The 20,277-nt window shown below is 51.9% G+C and overlaps 1 protein-coding gene across 4 annotated transcripts in view; it reads left to right on the plus strand.

The window, feature by feature from the left end:
• The window catches only part of S1PR3 (sphingosine-1-phosphate receptor 3), an 86,206-nt gene that overhangs the window by 54,359 nt on the left and 11,570 nt on the right, over positions 1–20,277 (plus strand). Inside the window, exon 1 of one of the 4 annotated variants that reach the window (XM_082241645.1) lies at positions 10,855–11,069. The exons of 1 other annotated variant lie outside the window; for it this stretch is intronic. The gene's annotated coding sequence lies outside the window, so the exon portion shown is untranslated. 2 more of the 4 variants (XM_082241647.1, XM_082241648.1) reach the window with 2 other exon arrangements.

The following is a 20,277-nucleotide window of genomic DNA, read 5'->3' on the forward strand; positions in this document are numbered from 1 at the left end:
TGTTTGTGCTGCCCCTATTGGCCCCTTGAGATATTTCAGTAAATGCAAGGAGCGATGCTAAACTCAATGGAGGCGGCAGAAAAGTGCCAAGAATTGGACAAACTTTTTGTTCTGGTATGTGTGTGTGTCAGGGGTTCAGGAGCAGAGGCGAGGGCAAGGGAGGAAACAGAGAGCGAGGGGGAGGAGGCAGAAGAAAGGATGAGTGACGACGACGACCCGAGATCTCCGAGTCTGTCCAGTGAATCAGAAGATTCACAAAGAGGAGCACCAGTGGCAAGGGCAAGGGGGGAGACTAGGGGGACACCCCAGGAAGAAAGAGCCAGAGGGGACTCAGAGGGGAGCAGTTGGAGATCGGGACCTACGTCACCGCCAGAGAGTAGGGAAGAGGAAGAGCGCCTGGGAACTAGCGCTGGCAGCTCACAACAGGAGGGAGGGCACGAGTCAGGAGTGGCCACACCTTCATCGGGGAGCGAAGTGACGGTTAGACGGAAAGTGGAAGGTTGGGCGCGCGCGCCAAGTTCAAATGCACAGGAAGGTGGCGCAGTAGGCAGCCCGGAAAGAGAGCCAGGTCCTAAAGCCCGGCGCAAGGAGACAGGGGAGTCAGGGGGGTCAGCGTCAGAAGAATCCCGGAAGGGAGAGACCCAGGGGGGCAGAGGGACCCAGAGGAGAACTGTCAGGCGGAAAAGGTGGAGCAGGGCCAGGATATTAAGTTGGTGCGCAAGGGGCGGAGACTCAGAAGGAGCTTCGCCGACCTAAGCATAAGGCGTAGGGTTGCACGCAGCAGCTCAAGAATGGAGACTGTAACTCAATAAAGACTTTTAATCAACAACCGCTGGCTAGCGTGATCCTCTGTGAGCTAGGATCTGGAAGTAACCCTGACAGTAAGCTCCTTCTCTTCAAATTGTGGACATCCACGACCTCGCGGAGAGGAGGGAAAGCGGGTGCCTACAAGAAAGCTCACGAACGGTAGACAATATGACGGCCGAACAGCAAATAACGGAACTCAGAGACGCGGTTTCACGACTGACTGCCGAGGCGGTGGCGTCCAGGAAGAGAGAGGAGGACGCAGCGGCCGCCTACAGGGATCTCCAGGTCAGGTTGGACGTGCTTACGAAGCAGGGGCAACAGACACCCAAATCAGAGGGGATTGGGTTGGGGAGACGCACAGGCAGTCTGGTCTCGCACTTCGATGGGAATTTGCAACAGTACCCCAATTTTAGAGCAGACGTAATGTGTGCACTACAACTACTGCACAAAGACTTTAGAGATGAACAAGAGAAAGTGGGGTTCATCATGTCCCATTTGCATGGAGACGCTAAAGCATGGCTGCGCAATTTGTGGAGGGATAAGGATCCTGCGCTCCAAAATGCGGACGCCTTTATTAAAGCGATGGATGGCTGTTTTTTATCAAGCATTGACGTGGATCTTGCCCGAAGGGAGGTGCACGGACTAAGACAAGGGAGGGCCAGCGTACGGCAATATCATGCCCGCTTTTTCGCTTTGGTCAGTGCCCTGGAATGGGACAGAGATTCGGCTCCCGTCAGAGACCTTTTTTGGGAGGGCTTGAACAGCTCGGTGAAAGATGAGATTGCGAGGGGGGAGAGACCCCGGACCACGCAGGAGATCGTTCAGAGGGCGCTGGCGGTGGGAGTGCGGCTGGAAGAACGTCCGTGGAGCAGGGACGAAGGGCGCAGCGGGCGCGAACCAGCCAGGGGCTCCTCCTTCCTTCCCAGAGAAGCAGCGCGTGTGCAATCCACGCCCCCAACAGGGGGAGGGGTGGAACCGATGGAGGTTGGGAGTGCAAGGGCTCAGTCAGCAGCCAGAGCCCTAGCACCGGCAGCAGTGAAAGCGAAGCCTCCTAGAGGGAACAGGAAGTGTTACATCTGCGAGGATCCAGGCCATTTGGCGAAAGAGTGTCCCCGGAGGCTCCACAAGCACACTGCAGCCTCAGCAATGGTGACTGCAGCAACGCAGCAAGGAGAACCACAGCAGGGAAACGACGATGTCTGGCTGGAAGAGGAGGCACTGGGGCCCAGCCAGACGTGTCAGTGAAGCAGTCCCCAGAGATTTTACCGCCCATGGACCCCCTCCCGCCCAAGCCAGTAGTGAGGCTCACCGCATCGCTCCAGCTACCCAATGGAATCACCATGGACGTGCCAATCACCGTCGACTCGGGAAGCAATGCAGACTTCATAGGGCAGGACTTTGTCGACCGGCACGCTATACAGTTGCTGCCTGCCGCGCTGCCACTGCAGGTTGTCACGGTGGATGGCAGGGAGCTGTTAGGGGGGCAAGTGGTGAAGCAGACGCCACCTATGGTGCTGCGGCTTGGAAATCACAAGGAGATTATCAGCTTCAACGTCACTCAACTCTCAGACACGCCTATCGTATTGGGCATGAGTTGGCTGGACAGGCACAGCCCGACGCTGGCTTGGTACCAGAGGCAGCTGACCTTCGGTTCTTCCTTTTGTGCTGAACACTGCATCATGCCCCAGCAAGAAGGGGAGCAAGAGGAGTCACAGCTGCTGCTCGGCACGCTGCAAGCGATTCCCCACAAGTACGCAGAATTTTTGGAGGTTTTCTGCGAGAAGGAGGCAGACAAGCTACCCCCCCACAGACCATATGACTGCAAGATTGACCTGCTGCCGGGGGCGGCGCTGCCCAAAGGGAAGCTGTATTCCATGTCTGAAGACGAACTGCAGGAACTCAAGGAGTTCATTGATCATAATTTGAAACGCGGTTTCATCCGAGAGTCCCAGGCAGCGGGGGGCAGTCCTGTATTCTTTGTGAAGAAGCGAGACACGCCCCAGAAAAGGCTCGTGGTGGACTACCGCATTTTGAACAGTGTCACCAAGCCGTCGGACTTCCCCATGCCCCGAATCGACGACCTCCTCGCGAAAGTACGCAAGGGCAGCGTGTTCACCAAGTTGGACCTGCGAGGGGCGTACAACCTGATTCGCATGCGGGAAGGAGATGAGTGGAAGACAGCCATGTTCACACCCCTGGGCACCTACGAATATAGAGTTATGCCTTTTGGATTGCAAAATGGCTCCCACGTTTTTCAAGCTTTCATGCATCACGTGTTGGCAGGGCTCCTCTACAAGACGTGCGTCTGTTTCTTGGATGACATCCTGATCTTTTCGGAATCGCAGCAGGAGCATGACAGACACGTCAGGGAAGTGCTGAGCAGGCTCCAGCAACATAGGCTTTACGCCAAGCTGGAGAAGTGCCAATTCGATGTGACGGAGGTGGATTTCCTGGGATACAGGTTGTCTGACAAGGGGCTCGCCATGGACAGCGCCAAGGTTCGAGCGGTGTTGGATTGGAAAAGCCCACGCAACCGGAAGGAGGTCCAACGATTTGTCGGCTTCGCGAACTTCTATCGCAAGTTCATCAAAGGCTTCGCTATGCAGACTGCAGCCATTACAGACACGCTCAGTTCCAAGAAAAAGAAGTTCATCTGGACAGCGCAGGCGGAGCAGTCCTTTCAGGCACTCAAGCGTCTTTTCGCCTCGGAGGAACAGCTGCTTCATGTCGATCCTAGCAGGCCGATGAGAGTTGAAACAGACGCCTCGGACAGGGCCGTCGGAGCAGTCCTGCTGCAGAAGGACCCGCAGGGGGTTTGGAGGCCCGGAGCGTTTTACTCCAGGAAGCTCAGCAAGTCCGAACAGAATTACACCATCTGGGACAGGGAGTTGCTGGCTATTCATGCAGCGTTCAAAGCATGGAGGCACTTCCTGATTGGAGCCAAGCACACGGTGCAGGTCTGCACGGACCACAAGAATCTGGAGCACTGGCGCACGGCACAGTTCCTGAACCAGAGGCAGATACGTTGGGCTGAGTTCTTTGCGAATTTCGACTTCCGAATAGAGTATGTCCCGGGGGACACCAACATCATGGCGGACGCGCTATCCCGTAAGCCACAGTATCTGGAGGACGCCACGCCAGCGGCCGCCATGCACATCTTCGCGCCAACAGTGTGGGCGTGCGCTGCGGCGACAGTGGACCTGGAGGCGGTGCGACAAGCGTTGCAGAATGACTCTTTCGCGCAAGCAAAGATGGCTGAGATGCGAAGGGGCACGGCAGCGACCAACGGGTTCCAGCTGAGAGATGGATTGCTCATCCGCAAAGGGGCCATCTACGTGCCGGGAGACGAACTTCGCGCCAAGGTACTGCATCAGCTGCACGACGCGCCCACTGCCGGGCACTTTGGCAAGGAGAAGACGGTGGAATTAGTCGCCAGGGATTTCTGGTGGCCCGGAATGAGAGGGGAGGTCGCGGACTACGTGGCGAGGTGCGACACCTGCCAGAGGGCCAAACCAGTGCACAGACCGCCGGCCGGACTGTTGGAACCGCTGCAAACTCCGGTCGAGCCATGGGAGAGAGTCGCCTTGGACTTCGTCACGGATCTGCCCAGCTCGAGGGGCAAGACGGCCGTGCTGGTGGTGGTGGACTTGTTCTCCAAGATGGCGCATTTCATCCCGTGTGCGAAGGTGGCCACGGCGGAACAAACCGCCAAACTGTTCATAGACCACGTGTTCAAGGTTCACGGTCTGCCACGGTCTATTCTGTCCGACCGCGGGCGGCAGTTCATCTCGAACTTCTGGCAGAAGCTGATGGGCTTCCTAAACGTCAAGATCAACCTGGCGTCGGCGAGACACCCGCAGACCAACGGGCAAGCGGAGCGGGTCAATGCCATCATGCAGCAGTACCTGAGATGCTATGCGAATCAACAGCCTGCGACGTGGGTGGATTACCTGCCGCTCGCCGAGTTCGCCTACAACAACACGAAGCACGTGTCCACGGGGGTCACGCCGTTCTTCGCCAACAACGGGAGGCACCCCAGAACCTTCCCGGGACTGGAAAGACTGGTGGAGGGGGAGCCGCAGACAGCAGATGCGTTCGCGTCGGAGTTGCAAGAGGTTCACGATCAGCTGCGGCGGCACCTGGAGCTGGCCAAACACGCATACAAGGTGCAGGCAGACAAACACAGAAGGGTTGGCGAAGAGATCCAGGTGGGAGACTGGGTCTGGTTAGCAGACCACGCAGTGCCGGCCAGGTCGTTGGCCAAGAAGAAACTAGGGCATAAGCAACTGGGGCCCTACCAAGTCGAAGAGCAGGTCAACCCGGTGGCTTTCAGGCTGGCGCTTCCGGAGGGTTCCAGAATGCATCCGGTGTTCCACAGATCGGTGCTCACTCCCTACAAGGCACCGCACAGGTTTCAGGAACCCGGCACGGCGCCGAGTCCGCTCCGAGAGGGAACCAGGCAACGGGGAGTGGCACAGGAGGTGCGCCTCAACGAAGTCACGGAGATTTTGGACTCCAGATGGGGGGAAGAGGGGGTAGAATACCTTCTCGCTAAGGAGGGCACCCCGGCCAATGCCAACAGCTGGGTGCCGGGCTACGCTCTAGATGAACCTCTGCTCAAGGAAGAGTTTCATGCCCTCTTTCCCCATAGGCCAATGCCGGCGGACTTTTTCGACGACTGGCTTTTCACGCCCACGCTTTCAGCCAGCACGTTCCGGGGGTTCGACTCGGATGAGGAACCGACACGAGACGCCCGTTCCCCGGAGGGGTCACCCTCGGGATCTGCCTCAGAACCCTCGTATTGGTGGGATGATCGACCAGAGGAGCAGTGGCGCAGGAAGTGGCTGGAGGGTCCAGGACGAGCTACGCCTACAGAAGGAAGCGAGGGAGAGACCGACATGGACTTTTTCGGGGACAACCAGGGTCTCGAGCACGGCGGCACGGAGATGGAAGCAGAGGTGACCGTCGTTGACGAGAGCAGGGAGGAAGAACCGGGAGTCTGCGGATGGAGGCCGGCCACGGGAAGCGAACTGTACCCGACATTCGTCCCTTTGACACTGCAGCACCCAGTTCCCGCACCGGAGGGAGGGGAGGGGGGAAGGGGGGGCTTTGAGGGGGGGATGGATGTCAGGGGTTCAGGAGCAGAGGCGAGGGCAAGGGAGGAAACAGAGAGCGAGGGGGAGGAGGCAGAAGAAAGGATGAGTGACGACGACGACCCGAGATCTCCGAGTCTGTCCAGTGAATCAGAAGATTCACAAAGAGGAGCACCAGTGGCAAGGGCAAGGGGGGAGACTAGGGGGACACCCCAGGAAGAAAGAGCCAGAGGGGACTCAGAGGGGAGCAGTTGGAGATCGGGACCTACGTCACCGCCAGAGAGTAGGGAAGAGGAAGAGCGCCTGGGAACTAGCGCTGGCAGCTCACAACAGGAGGGAGGGCACGAGTCAGGAGTGGCCACACCTTCATCGGGGAGCGAAGTGACGGTTAAACGGAAAGTGGAAGGTTGGGCGCGCGCGCCAAGTTCAAATGCACAGGAAGGTGGCGCAGTAGGCAGCCCGGAAAGAGAGCCAGGTCCTAAAGCCCGGCGCAAGGAGACAGGGGAGTCAGGGGGGTCAGCGTCAGAAGAATCCCGGAAGGGAGAGACCCAGGGGGGCAGAGGGACCCAGAGGAGAACTGTCAGGCGGAAAAGGTGGAGCAGGGCCAGGATATTAAGTTGGTGCGCAAGGGGCGGAGACTCAGAAGGAGCTTCGCCGACCTAAGCATAAGGCGTAGGGTTGCACGCAGCAGCTCAAGAATGGAGACTGTAACTCAATAAAGACTTTTAATCAACAACCGCTGGCTAGCGTGATCCTCTGTGAGCTAGGATCTGGAAGTAACCCTGACAGTGTGTGTTTTGAAAAATCTATTGTAGCTATTTCTGATTTTTAAAAAACCAAAAACATTTAAATGGGTTCCTTTAGTTCAGGGATGACTAAACCGTGGCCCTTCAGATGCGGCTGAACTCCAGCTTCCATTAGCCCCATTCAGCATAGCTGATGGTCAGAGGAGATGTGGTCCATGGTTTTTAACCACCAGCTTAAAACAATATAAAGATGATCAACGCTGGCTGAATCAAACCAGATTCACACTGTTTTAACAGCAGCAGCTGGACCGATTTGAGGCAAAGGTTTACAGGGACCCAAAAGGCAAGAGGTGGGAGGAATGGAAGAGGGGAAGAAGCATGGTGCTAATAATGCCCGGGTTGCAGGATCAATGCATATTCTGCATTGCAGGGGGTTGGATTGGACCAGGCTTCTTCAACCTCAGCCTCCAGATGTTTTTGGCCTACAACTCCCATGATCCCTAGATAGCAGGACCAGTGGTCAGGGATGATGAGAATTGTAGACTCAAAACATCTGGAGGGACGAGGTTGAGGAAGCCTGGACTGGACTCTACAAAATGAGGATGTGGGAATAATGAGAGGAGAAGTTGGAAGGGGAAGTTCCAGGTTCAATTTCTGGCACTTTCAGTTTAAAAAGGAAGAAGGTACCAGGGTCTGGGAGAGACCCTCTGGGCCTGAGACTCTATTATCTAGCAGTCAAGATAGGCAATACTGAGCTACAGTATATGAACAAATTGCCAGACCTGCTACGAGGCCAGTTTGCATGTTTCTGTGACATACTAAGCCAATGTTGCTTTTCCATTAGACAGAGGTGCCACACAATCCTAATACTTTACTCAAGTTCAATGCAGTTTATGAGCATCAGAAGATTCCTGCTTCTTCAGGCCAAATGTCCAGCATCATGATCTCACCATGGTCAGCCAAATGCCCATGGGAAGGCCAAAAGCAGAACAGGAGCACAATAGCACTTTCCCTGGTTGTGCCATCCCAGAAACTGGTACTCAAGAAGGCTACTTGCAACCTTCTTCCCTGAATTTGTCTAATCTTCTTTTAAAGCCAGCCAAGTTGGTGGACATCACTGTCTCCTGTGGGAGCAGATTTCATCATGTCACACTGTCTGCTGTGTGAAGAAGCAATTCCACCATGCATAATTTTACACATCCCTATCCGGTCTCCTTTTAATTTACTTTCCTCTAAACTAAAAAGCCTCCGATTGTGGCTACTTTTCCTTATAGAAGAGATGCTCCAAACCTTGATCTTTCCGATTGCTCCCTTTTCGAACCTTTCTCAGATCTACAATATCCTTTTCGGGGAGGGGTGAGCAGATCTCTACACAGTACTCCAGATGTGGTGGCACCATAGAATTTCATAGTGACGTTATGATACCAGCAGTTTTATTTTCAATTCCTTTTCTGTGCCCCTGAAGGACCAGGTGCACAGCCTGGGAATCATTTTGGATTCACAGCTGTCCATGAAGGCGCAGGTCAATTCTGTGTCCAGGACAGCTGTTTACCAGCTCCACCTGGTACACAGGCTGAGACCCTACCTGCCCGCAGACTGTCTCGCCAAAGTGGTCTAGTTAGAAACTAGAAACTAATCCAGAAGGGGCTGCCAGACTGGTGACTGGCAGTAGCCACTGGGACCATATAACACCAGTCCTGAAAGACCTACATTGGCTCCCAGTACATTTCTGAGCACAATTCAAAGTGTTGGTGCTGACCTTTAAAGCCCTAAATGACCTCGGCCCAGTATACCTGAAGGAGCGTCTCCACCCCCATTGTTCAGCCTAGAACAGAAGTCCAGCTCCGAGGGCCTTCTGGCAGTTCCCTCACCACGAGAAGCGAGGTTATGGGGAACCAGGCAGAGGGCCTTCTTGGTAGTGGTGCCAGTCCTGTGGAACGCCCTCCCATCAGATGTCAAGGAGATAAACAACTATCTGACTTTTAGAAGACATCTGAAGGAAGCCCTGTTTAGGGAAGTTTTTAATGTTTGATGTTTGATGTTTTGTCACTTGATGATGATGATGATGGGAGCCGCCCAGAGTGGCTGGGGAAACCCAGCCAGATGGGGGTATCAATAAGTTGTTGTTGTTGTTGTTGTTGTTTCTAATGGTCCATGCCTTTATCAAGTTAGCTCCTGCGACCTGTTCCTGGTCTCATTCCTGGGTAGTTCAGAGGAGCATAATCTGTGAAATTACGGGCACATTTGTTTGACCCATATTTTGATCGTGCTGCGTACCAGTTGCCATTCCCCCACCCGCTGTCCGAGAGCTTCTCTTTTGCCTTGCAAAAACCTGACACTACCTGTCGAATCAGATCCTATCAGATGCAAGGGATTTTGCTTTGCTGCACTTCAGTTCAAGGGCGTAAGATTGGACTTTTGCAAGGCACAGCCAGAGAGCAAAATAGAAAGCCCTTGGGCCTGGGGGAATTTGCTGGTACAGAATGTGATCAAAATGCAGCTCAAGTGAAAGTGTGGATGAACCCCAAGATTCTTTGCCCTGCCATGCGTCTTGCCTTGGCCATTTTACCTGTTCACATCTTCTTCATGCAACTATCTACTATCTTCCACAAACTATGAATTTGACAAATTCATGGAGGAAAGGGCTACCGAAAGCTACTAACCACAATGGCTAAGATCTGCATCCACAGATGGAGGAAGAGATGCTTTTGAATCTTCTTCTTTAGAGATCACTCATAGCCAGGTAAGATGGTCTTCCATAAACACAGCCCTAACAGTGAGTCCGTGACTGTGGAGGCTAATTCTGGATCCACACGTCCTTCCACAGTGGGGACATTGGTTTCCGGGTGGGAGTTGATCCTGGATGCTTAACTACAGGTAGATGGGCTATTGACTTGATCCAAAGTGTATGTCTACTTAAGGATTAACAGCAACCAATAGTCTCTAATAATAATAGACTCCATCTTTCCAAGAATGGACATAGAAGAAACCACAACATCCTCTGGCATTTGTAGCCCCAGCAGGATGTGGTAGAACACTGCGTTGCCAATAGAACCTGCTCAAAATAGTTATGTTGCCAACCCTAGGAGAAACTAGATCAACATATGCACAATTCATGATATGCATACACTTAAAGCTACTTTAAAAGGAGCATCTCCACCGCCATCATTCTGTCCAGACACTGAGGTCCAGCGCCAAGGGCCTTCTGGTGGTTCCCTCGCTGCGAGAAGCCAAGTTACAGGGAACCAGGCAGAGGGCCTTCTCGGTAGTGGCACCTGCCCTGTGGAACGCCCTCCCACTGGATGTCAAAGAGAAAAACTACTAGACCTTTAGAAGACATCTGAAGGCAGCCCTGTTTAGGGAAGCTTTTAATGTTTAATAGGTTATTGTATTTTAATATTCTGTTGGAAGCCGCCCAGAGTGGCTGGGGAAACCCAGCTAGGTTATAAAAATATTATTATTATTATTATTATTATTATTATTATTATTATTATTATTATTATTATTATTATTATCTGAAGTTCTTAAAAATTAAATATGCTAGCCTATATGCTAACAACTATCTCTTTCCATTAAAAAAAAGCAATTGAAATCCCCTCTCCTGGTTAGTGCTTGCCAGCTCCAACCCCAAAAGGGACTTGGAGAAGTGAATTAACCAGCCAGGATTGCTCAGTCGGCAGAGCATGAGACTCTTAATCTGAAGGTCGTGGGTTCAAGCCCCACTTGGGATGAAAGATTCCTGCATTGCAGGGGCTGGACTAGATGACTCTCTGGTGCCTACAGTTCTATACCGTAATTCCCTGGTTAAGTGTGCATGGGTTTGCTGCCTGAGCTGGGAGAGCCTCGCAGGTAGAAACTTTTCCTTTTTTCACCCAGCCCCGCTGACATGCAAGGGGGGCTCCCTTCCCAGTCCATGCGCCTCGGGTCCGACAGCCTTCTGGAATTGCCACGGATGGGAAACAAGAGAGTCGAGCGGGAGCGACGGGGGTGAGACAGGCGAGCAGAGGGTGGGCGAGATGCGATCCTGGGAGGCGCGTTGGAGGAGGGGAGGCTGGCCGGAGAAGGAATGTAGACGGAGCGCAGCAGGGAGCAGAAAGGGCCGGGATGGGGTGTGTGAAACAGGACATGGAGCGGGGGCGACCTCGCGAGGGAGGAGCCCGAGGAGGGGGCGGGCGGCGGCAGCAGCAGCAGCAGCTTCAGCATCTCCTCGCAGGCTGGCGGGGAAGTTGGCCGCGCTTGCACGGGACGGCGGGCTCTCCAACAGCGCAGCGCCCGTGGGATCAATTGGATCCACGCTCTGGCCGACAGCCGGGAAGGGGGAAAGGGGACGATCGGCCGGAAAGAGCGCCGGACTCCGGGTATATAAGGCGCTCCGAACGTCCCAGGATGTGGCGCGCCTGGCAGGGAGCCGCGTCGGAGCGAGGTGAGCGGAGGCGCGCGGGATGGAACGCCGGGAGGCTCCGCGAAGTTTGGGGTGCCGTTTACACGGCAGCGGTCTCTAATCCGAATTAGTGTGACTCGCTTGGGGATGGAACGCCAGGGGACTCTCGGCTGACGCTTGGGGTGCCGTTTACACGTCAGTGTTCTGTCATCCAAATTAGTGCGAACCGGTTGGGGATCGGGATTTTTTTGGGGGGGATCTGAAGGGGGGGGAGGAATGGTCGGCTCAGCATTGCCCTCCTGCGATGTGACAAGGACTGGCCATCCTTTCCCCGCAGCGTGGTTTGTATTACCATTTTGCCTCGGGAGTCTGTAAAAGTTTGCAGCGCTTCCCGGAGGAGAGGAGATGCCTCTGGATTCCCACCATCGTCAACTGCTGGGAGACTTAACTGGCGGTGGTGGTGGTGCGTTGATGAGAGTTATAATAAGAAACCACAAAGGGAGAGAAAGCAGGGGCCTCATCTAAAACTTTTCCTCACCTGCTTTCTGCTGCTTCTGCTCAGTTTGTTCATTTGACTCGTAAAAGTTGAGCTGCATGTGCGCGCGCGCGTGTCTCTTTGGCTGCAAAGCTGTTTGTCTTGGAAGACTTCGCCACTGAAAGCAAAGGGGATGGTGACTGATGGATCTCCAAATTATTTGGGATGCTGAAGAATCGCGCTGTTAAAAAGGGTGCGGGAAGAACTGGCTTCCTGCAAAGTTCTTGCCCGACGAGGTTTGCCCAGAGCTTTTGTGTGTTGGGATGTCGAACCACAACGAGAAGCAAAAGTAGCACCCAGTTTAGTAGAGCACAAGACTCTAAATCTCAGGGTTGTGGATTTGAGCCCCATGTTGGGCAAAATATTCCTGCATTGAAGGGGCGTTGACTAGATGACCCGTGTCCCTTTCAACTATGATTCTATGATTATTACTCACTCCTAAAGGGTGTATGAGTGCCACTTGGTGGCTGTGGCCACCCCTAGTTATTCTTGATGGTCCTTTTTTGTACATGTTGCTGGCTCAACATGCATGTGTGTACACAACCCTGGTCTCCATCCTGAGGTTTGCGTTGGCATAGATCAGTGCCCTCACCATATGGCTTGGGGATTAGACATGTAGGTGAACTGATCATGGGGCTGGCTTTTGGGGAAACATAGCAGCAAGGAAGACAGAACATGAGATGAAAAGGCTCTCATTGATTATTTACACTGTGGGATCATTTAAACCAGAGCTTTCCAAACTGTGTGTCGGCTGCAGTGTGTAGGTGTGTCGTAAGAAAGCTCCCCGTGCTCCTCCCAGGGCTGGAAAGGGGTTAGTTTAACCTCAGGTTTGCTAGTAAAACTGAATTACTGTGTTGCAAAATTATGCATGTCTAGGAAAAGTGTGTCACCGACATGAAAAGTTTGGAATGCTCTGATTTAAACTGTGATTGGCTGTGATTCCTGCATCATAGGTGACCCATTGAGTCCCTTCCAACTCTACAATTCTTATTATTATTACAATTCTGTGATTCTATAATTCTACGAAACAGCCACACCCCACTTGTCCAGAGGACCATTGTGTATGTTACAGGAAGTGCCCCAAAGCCTGACTCTCTTTTGCACTTCCAGGTTAATGTCAACCAGTAAATCAACCAGTAAAAGGTCAGTTCACAATTACTTTCGTGTGTTAACAAAATAGTAATAAGAAATGGCCCTGATAATAAGAGACAGTTGGGAGTGAGGAATCTGGACCAGAGGAGAAGAATAAAGCAATTTCTAGAGGTTCAGACTAGCCAAGATTTCCAAAGTAAGAGCTCGTGGTGGAACTGTGGCATCTGAAATTGAGAACACCCATTATGGTCTCTGGGAGTGTAAAGTATGGAAATAAAGGCTGCCCATTACATGTTATGGGATTGTGGTGTTTTAGAGTATGAGACGGTCTCCTTAAATAAGGGGTGTCCTTTCAAATTAGTGTTCTATCTTATTTTAGCTATGGCTCAGGAACTAGAGCTAGATGAAAGGATCTGAGCTCTCTGTTGCCAATGTCCACAAATGTGCCAAACACCACCCCAAAGTACTTAGGCTACAGACATGATGGGCCCTTCTGTTCTGATGCAGTCTCCTGCGTTTTAAATTTCTCCGCAGTTCACATGATTGTTGTAGAGGAAAGGGAGCACTGCACTCAACCATCTCCCTCCCCCAAATTCATTTTGGTAGGGGTTCCCTTTGGCTGGGCCCTAAAACCTGCAAAGTATAGTGGTTCACCAAGTCTTGCTAATCACTCAATATTGATTCAAATTACCAGTGCGTGCAAGACACATTCACAGTCATAAAACCCAGCTGTGATGTGAAAGCTGAATGTATCAAGCTACGTTTCCATGTTCCCAACTGCCCACCCATTCATCCTAGTATTATCCCAGTACAGGAATTGATTGCTGTGGTTTAACTCTCAAACCTTCTGTAATTTTATGGCTTTCTGGAGAACCTCTGAAAAGTAATGTTGGGTTCTTGGAGATGCAAAAAGATTGAGGGAACGTTCTTTCATATGTGGTGTAAAGAGTACTGGGAAATGATATATAATGAATCGAAAAAAATGTTTTAAGGTACCTTTCCAAAAAAAGAGTCTTTTTGTTGGGGATAATTCAGAGGGAAATTCCCAGGTGTCAAAAAAGACTATTTATGTATGCTACTACTGCGGCCCAAAAATGGAAAACGAGCGAGGTCCCAACCAAAGAAGAGTGGCAACTTAAGTTGACAGAATATACACAACTTGCAGACCTAACATATAGAATAAGAGAACAAGAAGAACATATGTTTAGAGTAGATTGGAAAACGTTTATTGAATATATGGGAAATAATTGTGTACAGCTAAAAACACTGGCAGCATTAAGATAAATTCAGCAACGTAAATAAGTTATGATGTATGTAATAATGGGATACTGAATGGTATAGTTTCTGTAAAATATACAGGGATTTATAATATGTAAAATGAACCATGGAAAGAGAAGAAGGGAAGTCATTGATAGCTTAAGGACGTATAAATTAGTGCTTTAAATTGTAAAACAGAAAATTTAATAATAATAATAATAATAATAATAATAATAATAATAATAATATCCCTGACCACTGGCTATGCTAGCCATACTGGTTGGGGCTTATGGGGCTGCAGTGTAACAACATCTGCAGGACCACAGCTTCCTGTTATGTTCATAACCCACACATGTTCCTTCTCCATCATGCCTACTCATGGGAACTAATTAAATAAAACAAAGGGGGACTTCAGGGTCCCCCAGTACTCGTGGGATCAGAGGTGTAAGCCACCTCCAAGAATACAATGGCTAGCCTCACCCATTAGATGCCAACCAAAGGGTATTTAAGGAGGTAACAGAAATCACTGGGTTAAAGCTGACCGAAAGTCCAGAAGTAGCATTATTATCAATTTACGATGGGGTGGAAGGTTCGCAGGCTAGGAAGGACTTGCTCACAAATTTATTGACAGCTGCACAAATTATTATAGCCAGGAAGTGGAAGGGGCAAGCAGAATATAAAATGGAAGAATGGTATAAAGAGGTGTGGGATATAGCTATTAATGATAAATTAACATGTGCCATTAAGGCAAGACAGGGAATACGCAGGAGAAATGATTTTGAGGAGATATGGAGAGTGTTTGTAGAATTTGTACTGTTAAAAAGGAAAGGGGTCAAACCATTGCAAGAGGTGTTGAAATTTTGGGAGGTTGGATAGTTACAATGGAATGGTCTCGGTGGTGGGATGCACATTTTTATTCTTATTTATTTATGGTTATTACTTTGTCGAAAAAGGGACGCGGGTGGTGCTGTGGGTTAAACCACAGAGCCTAGGGCTTGCTGATCAGAAGGTTGGTGGTTCAAATCCCCACGATGGGGTGAGCTCCTGTTGCTCGGTCCTTGCTCCTGCCAACCTAGCAGTTCAAAAGCACAAAGGAAAGTAGATAAATAGGTACCGCTCCAGTGAGAAGGTAAACGGCATTTTCGTGCGCTGCTCTGTTTCGCCAGAAGTGGTTTAGTCATGCTGGCCATATGACCCGGAAGCTGTACCCCGGTTCCCTCGGCCAATAAAGCAAGATGAGTGCTGCAACCCCAGAGTCGTCCAGATAAATAAAGAAAAAGATGCCAACCAAACATTGACCAGTGGGTGATCAGTTCTCAGCTTGAGAGGAGTGGGAGGGCTATTATGTGTCCTCTTTTTCATGGGTAGAGTCGGCATAGTGATCCATAGTTCAAAGCAGAAGTTGGCAAATGTGTCCTCTTGTTTTGCTCCTCAAAATATGGCAACCTTAGATGTGCATGCCTAGGGTTCCTCCATGGGGAAGGATGCTTGGATAGGTGAGGGTTCACGTCCCTAGGAAAGGAGTCTTACTTGCATACATAACAGCCAGCTCTTAGGGACCCAGACCCCTTTGCTGCCCCCCTCCAATAAAATATTTGAGGGGGCAGGGACCCCAAAGTTGATGGACATTGCCATTTTAATGGTGGGCAGGCCTGGGCCCAGTCGCTGCAGCGGCACTGGAGAGCCAGAGGTCAGGTGGGCGGTGGCAGGGTGCGGCATGTGGTGGCAGTGGCAGGGGGTGGAGGATGAGCAGCCACAGCAATTTTTTTGAGGTTCCCTGGAGTTGGTGCCACTGCTTCAAATGGACACCAGTTATGCATTGGCCTGTCAGAGTCATCATATGTATCATCGCCTAAGGCACAGCTTTCCAAACTTTTCATGTTGGTGACACACTTCTTAGACATGCTGTCAGGCGGCAGAGGATCCCCACACCCCTGGTAAGTAGCCAGGAACGGATAAGACAAGGGAAGTTCTTACCAATGCTTTTTTATTCAATATTCACAGAGAGAGGCTTGGAAATGCAGCCGCTTGGAGTAATGACATCTCCACCCCCTCCCTCTCTCCCTTCATGCGGATCACTACGGATGCTGAGGTGTGCCCTCTGCCTTTGAGCTCTTTGCTCTCCTACTTTCAAGGCTTGTCGTGTTCTGGGAGAGGGGGGTCTGGAATGCTTTCTAAAGACACTGAAGAGTTTGGATTTGATATCCTGCTTTATCACTACCCTAAGGAGTCTCAAAGTGGCTAACAATCTCCTTTCCCTTCCTCCCCCACAACAAACACTCTGTGAGGTGAGTGAGGTTGAGAGACTTCAGAGAAGTGTGACTGGCCCAAGGTCACCCAGCAGCTGCATGTGGAGGAGCGGGGAAGCGAACCTAATTCACCAGATTACGAGTCCACCGCTCTTAACCACTACACCACGCAGGCACTGAGTCCATCAGCTGTCTCTCCTCCTCCTCCTCCTCCTCCTCCTCCTCCTCCTTCTTCTTCCCTGGTGCTTCTTCTTCTTCCTCCTCCCCTCCCCCCATTATTTCCCAGCTTTCCCCCTTATCTGCCTCTGAGCTGTGACCTCCCTCAAACCCTGTTGTAATTCCGAACTGTCTCCTTCTTCTCTAGAAGAGTCAGGCTGGGGAGGCAGTCTTCCCCATCCCTCCTCTGCCCAGTCCCTGACACATGCATAATTTTGCAACACAGTAATTCAGTTTTACCAGCAAACCAGAGGTTAAACTAACCCCTTTGCAGTCCTGGGAGGAGTGTGGGGAGGGCTCGCACGACACACCTACACACTGCAACCGACACACTGTGTCATGACACACAATTTGGAAAGCTCAGACACTCTGAATTTTGTGGCAGGGATTCAAGTGCATACTGGAACTTTCAGTTTGTGGATTTTAAAGTGGATTAAAGGGCTCTGTCGCCCTAGCGCAAACAACCCTCCCCCCACCCCCACAAAAAAAGCCCCAGACTTTCTGAGGTTTGGAAATAAAAAAATTCCTTCCAGTAGCACCTTAAAGACCAACTAAGTTAGTTCTTGGTATGAGCTTTCGTGTGCATGCACACTTCTTTGGATACACTGAAACAGAAGTTGCCAGATCCTTCTATATAGTGAGAAGGTGGGGAGGGGTATTACTCAGAAGGGTGGTGGGAATGGGAGATTGGCAGATAGCTGAGATGAGCCTGTTGACGACTCTTAACGACTGCAATAGGTCTTGCAGGAAAAGGCAAGGGGTGAGAAGGTGAAAAATGGCTTAGTCATGTATAATGAGATAAGAATCCAGTGTCTTTGTTCAGACCAGGTCTCTCCATGGTTTTAAGTTTGGTAATGACTAAGCCATTTTTCACCTTCTCACCCCTTGCCTTTTCCTGCAAGACCTATTGCAGTCATTAAGAGTCGTCAACAGGCTCATCTCAGCTATCTGCCAATCTCCCATGACTATGGCAGACCAACACGGCTACCTATCTGTAACTGAGGTTTGGAAAGTGATGGAGATACGCATTGAAAAGTGTAGGGCGAACAAGTAAGTAAGCAGGAAGACATGCAAGGAGCCTGCAAGCAAAGCACAGTGAATGCAGGATGGTTGTCATATAACCGTTCTGCAAACAGATCAGAACGGATGCTCCACAGGAACTGGGTATAATCTAGCATCCATGTAAGCTTTATGCAACAAATCAGAATGAATGCTCAATGAGCTGGATGTCTGGAAGGGGCCTGAGTCTTCAATGGAAATGCATTACTTTTATGGGTATTGCAGTAGATTCCTGCCGGCTAGAGGAGTTGCCCTGGCAACAGCAGCAAACCACTTCCTCGCCACAAACTCTGCCTGTTCATTATTTTGGTTTACCACACAGTTCTATCTAGACTCACCAGCAGGTGTCTGACAGCTAACAAATAAGCATACTCTACTGAGACTGCCCAAAATTCAGTTCTGGAGTACCACAGATGGTGCTGTGTGCTGCTGCTGATGTTTGTCCTCTTTCTAACTTCCCTGGAAATACTTAAGACATCAAATGATGTTGTGTTTTGGCCTAACTGGACCACGGCCATTATACTTTTGAAATTATGTGAGGAATTAAAGTCTTCCAAACATCGGTACTGTCAGAGCTGCTACCAGGTCCCAGCTCACATAGGACCACGCCACACAGCGTCCACTTTAAAAGAGTCTTTATTGAGTTACAGGTTTCATTTCCGAACTGCAGCGTGCAGCTCTACACCTTCTGCCCTAGGTCGGCGAAGACCCATCTGAGTCCCCGCCTCTTGCACACCAGCTTAATACCCTAGCCTTGCTCCACCTCCTTCGCCTCTCCCTACGTCTCTGGGTCCTTCTGCCCCCCTGGGACTCCTCCCTTCTACTCTCCTCTGACGCTGACCCCCCTGATCCTTCCGCTTCCTTTCGGCGGGCTTTGGGACCTGGCTCACTCTCCGGGCTGCTTACTGCTCCAGCTTCCGCTGCATTTGAACTTGGCGCGCGCGCCCAACTCTCTACTTTCCTCTTGACCGTTGCCTCGCTCTCTGAGGAGGGCGTGACCACCCCTGACTCGTGCCCTCCCTCCTGCTGACGGCCTCCGGAACCCGATGCCTGGCTGCCTTCCTCCCTGCTGCTCTCAGTCTTGAGCGTGGGTCCCGACTTCCAGCTGCTGCTCTCTGAATCTCCTCTGTTCCCTTCCTCCTGGGGTGTCCCCCCGGATCCCCCCCTTGCTCTGCTCACTGGGGCTCCCTTTTGGGAGTCCTCTGACTCACTGCTTAGGCTTGGAGATCTCGGGTCGTCATCATCACTCATTCTCCCTTCGGCTTCCTCCCCCTCGCTCTCTGTTTCCACCCTTCTCTGCTTCTCTGCTTCTGAACCCCTGACATCCATCCCCCCCTCGAAGCCCCCCCTTCCCCCCTCCCCGCTGTCAGGTGTGGGTGCTGGGTGCTCCATCATCATGGGAGGGAATGCTGGATACAGGTCGCTCCCCGTGGGTGGCCGCCAACTGAAGACCTCCGAGTCTTCCCCCTCGCGGTCGTCGACGTTGACTTGTTGCTCTTCCATCTCTGTACCGCCGTGCTCGAACCCGAGGTCCTCCCCGAACACGTCCATGTCAGTCTCTGCGTCGGGCGCTCGACCTGGCATCTCCAGCCACTTCCTGCGCCATTGCCCCTCTGGTCGATCGTCCCACCAATACGAGTTGCCTGATGCCGAACCTGCCGGTGAACCTTCTGGGGAACGGGTGCTCCGTGCGGGTTCCCCTTCTGAGTCGAATCCATGGAACGTGCTGGAAGAAAGTGTGGGTGTGAACAACCAGTCGTCGAAGAAGCTCGCTGGCATGGGTTTGTGTGGGAAGAGGGCATGAAACTCGTCCTTGAGCAGGGGTTCCTCCAAAGCGTAGTCTGGTACCCAGGTATTGGCGCTGGCCCGGGTGCCCTCTCTGGCTAAGAGGTATTCGACTCCCTCTTCCCCCCATCTGGAGTCCAAAATCTCCGTGACCTCGTTGATGTGGTCCTGGTGCTTCACCTCCCGCGTCTCCGTCCGTTCCCGGAGCGGACTTGGCGCCGTCCCTGGCTCCTGGAACCTGTGAGGTGCCTTGTAGGGAGTGAGCACCGACCTGTGGAACACCGGATGCATTCTGGAACCCTCCGGCAGCGCCAGTCGGAAGGCTACCGGGTTGATCTGCGCTTCGACTTGGTACGGACCGATCTGCTTGTGCCCCAACTTCTTCTTGGCAAGTGACCTGGTCGGCACTGCATGGGCTGCCAACCAGACCCAGTCTCCCACTTGGATCACTTCGCCAACCCGCCTGTGCTTGTCAGCTTGCACCTTGTAGGCGTGCTTAGCTAGCTCCAGCTGCCGTCTGAGTTGATCGTGGACCGCCTGCAGCTCTGACGCGAACGCGTCCGCCGTCTGTGGTTCTCCTTCCCCCACTCTCTCCAGTCCCGGGAAGGTTCTGGGATTCCTCCCATTGTTGGCAAAGAACGGCGTCACTCCTGTGGACACGTGCTTCGTGTTGTTGTAAGCGAACTCGGCTAGCGGCAGGTAATCCACCCACGTCGCAGGCTGTTGATTGGCATAGCATCTCAGGTACTGCTGCATGATGGCATTGACCCTCTCTGCTTGCCCGTTGGTCTGCGGGTGTCTTGCTGATGCCAGATTGACCTTGACATTTAGAAAACCCATCAGCTTCTGCCAGAAAGACGAGATGAACTGGCGTCCGCGGTCGGACAGGATAGACCGTGGCAGGCCATGCACTTTGAACACGTGATCTATGAACAGTTTGGCGGTTTGTTCCGCCGTGGCCACCTTCGCACACGGAATGAAATGTGCCATCTTGGTGAACAAGTCCACCACCACTAGCACAGCTGTCTTGCCTCTCGAGCTGGGTAAATCCGTCACA

The sequence above is a fragment of the Podarcis vaucheri genome, assembly GCF_965113315.1.
Source record: "Podarcis vaucheri genome assembly, chromosome: 11".
Lineage (NCBI taxonomy): Eukaryota > Metazoa > Chordata > Lepidosauria > Squamata > Lacertidae > Podarcis > Podarcis vaucheri.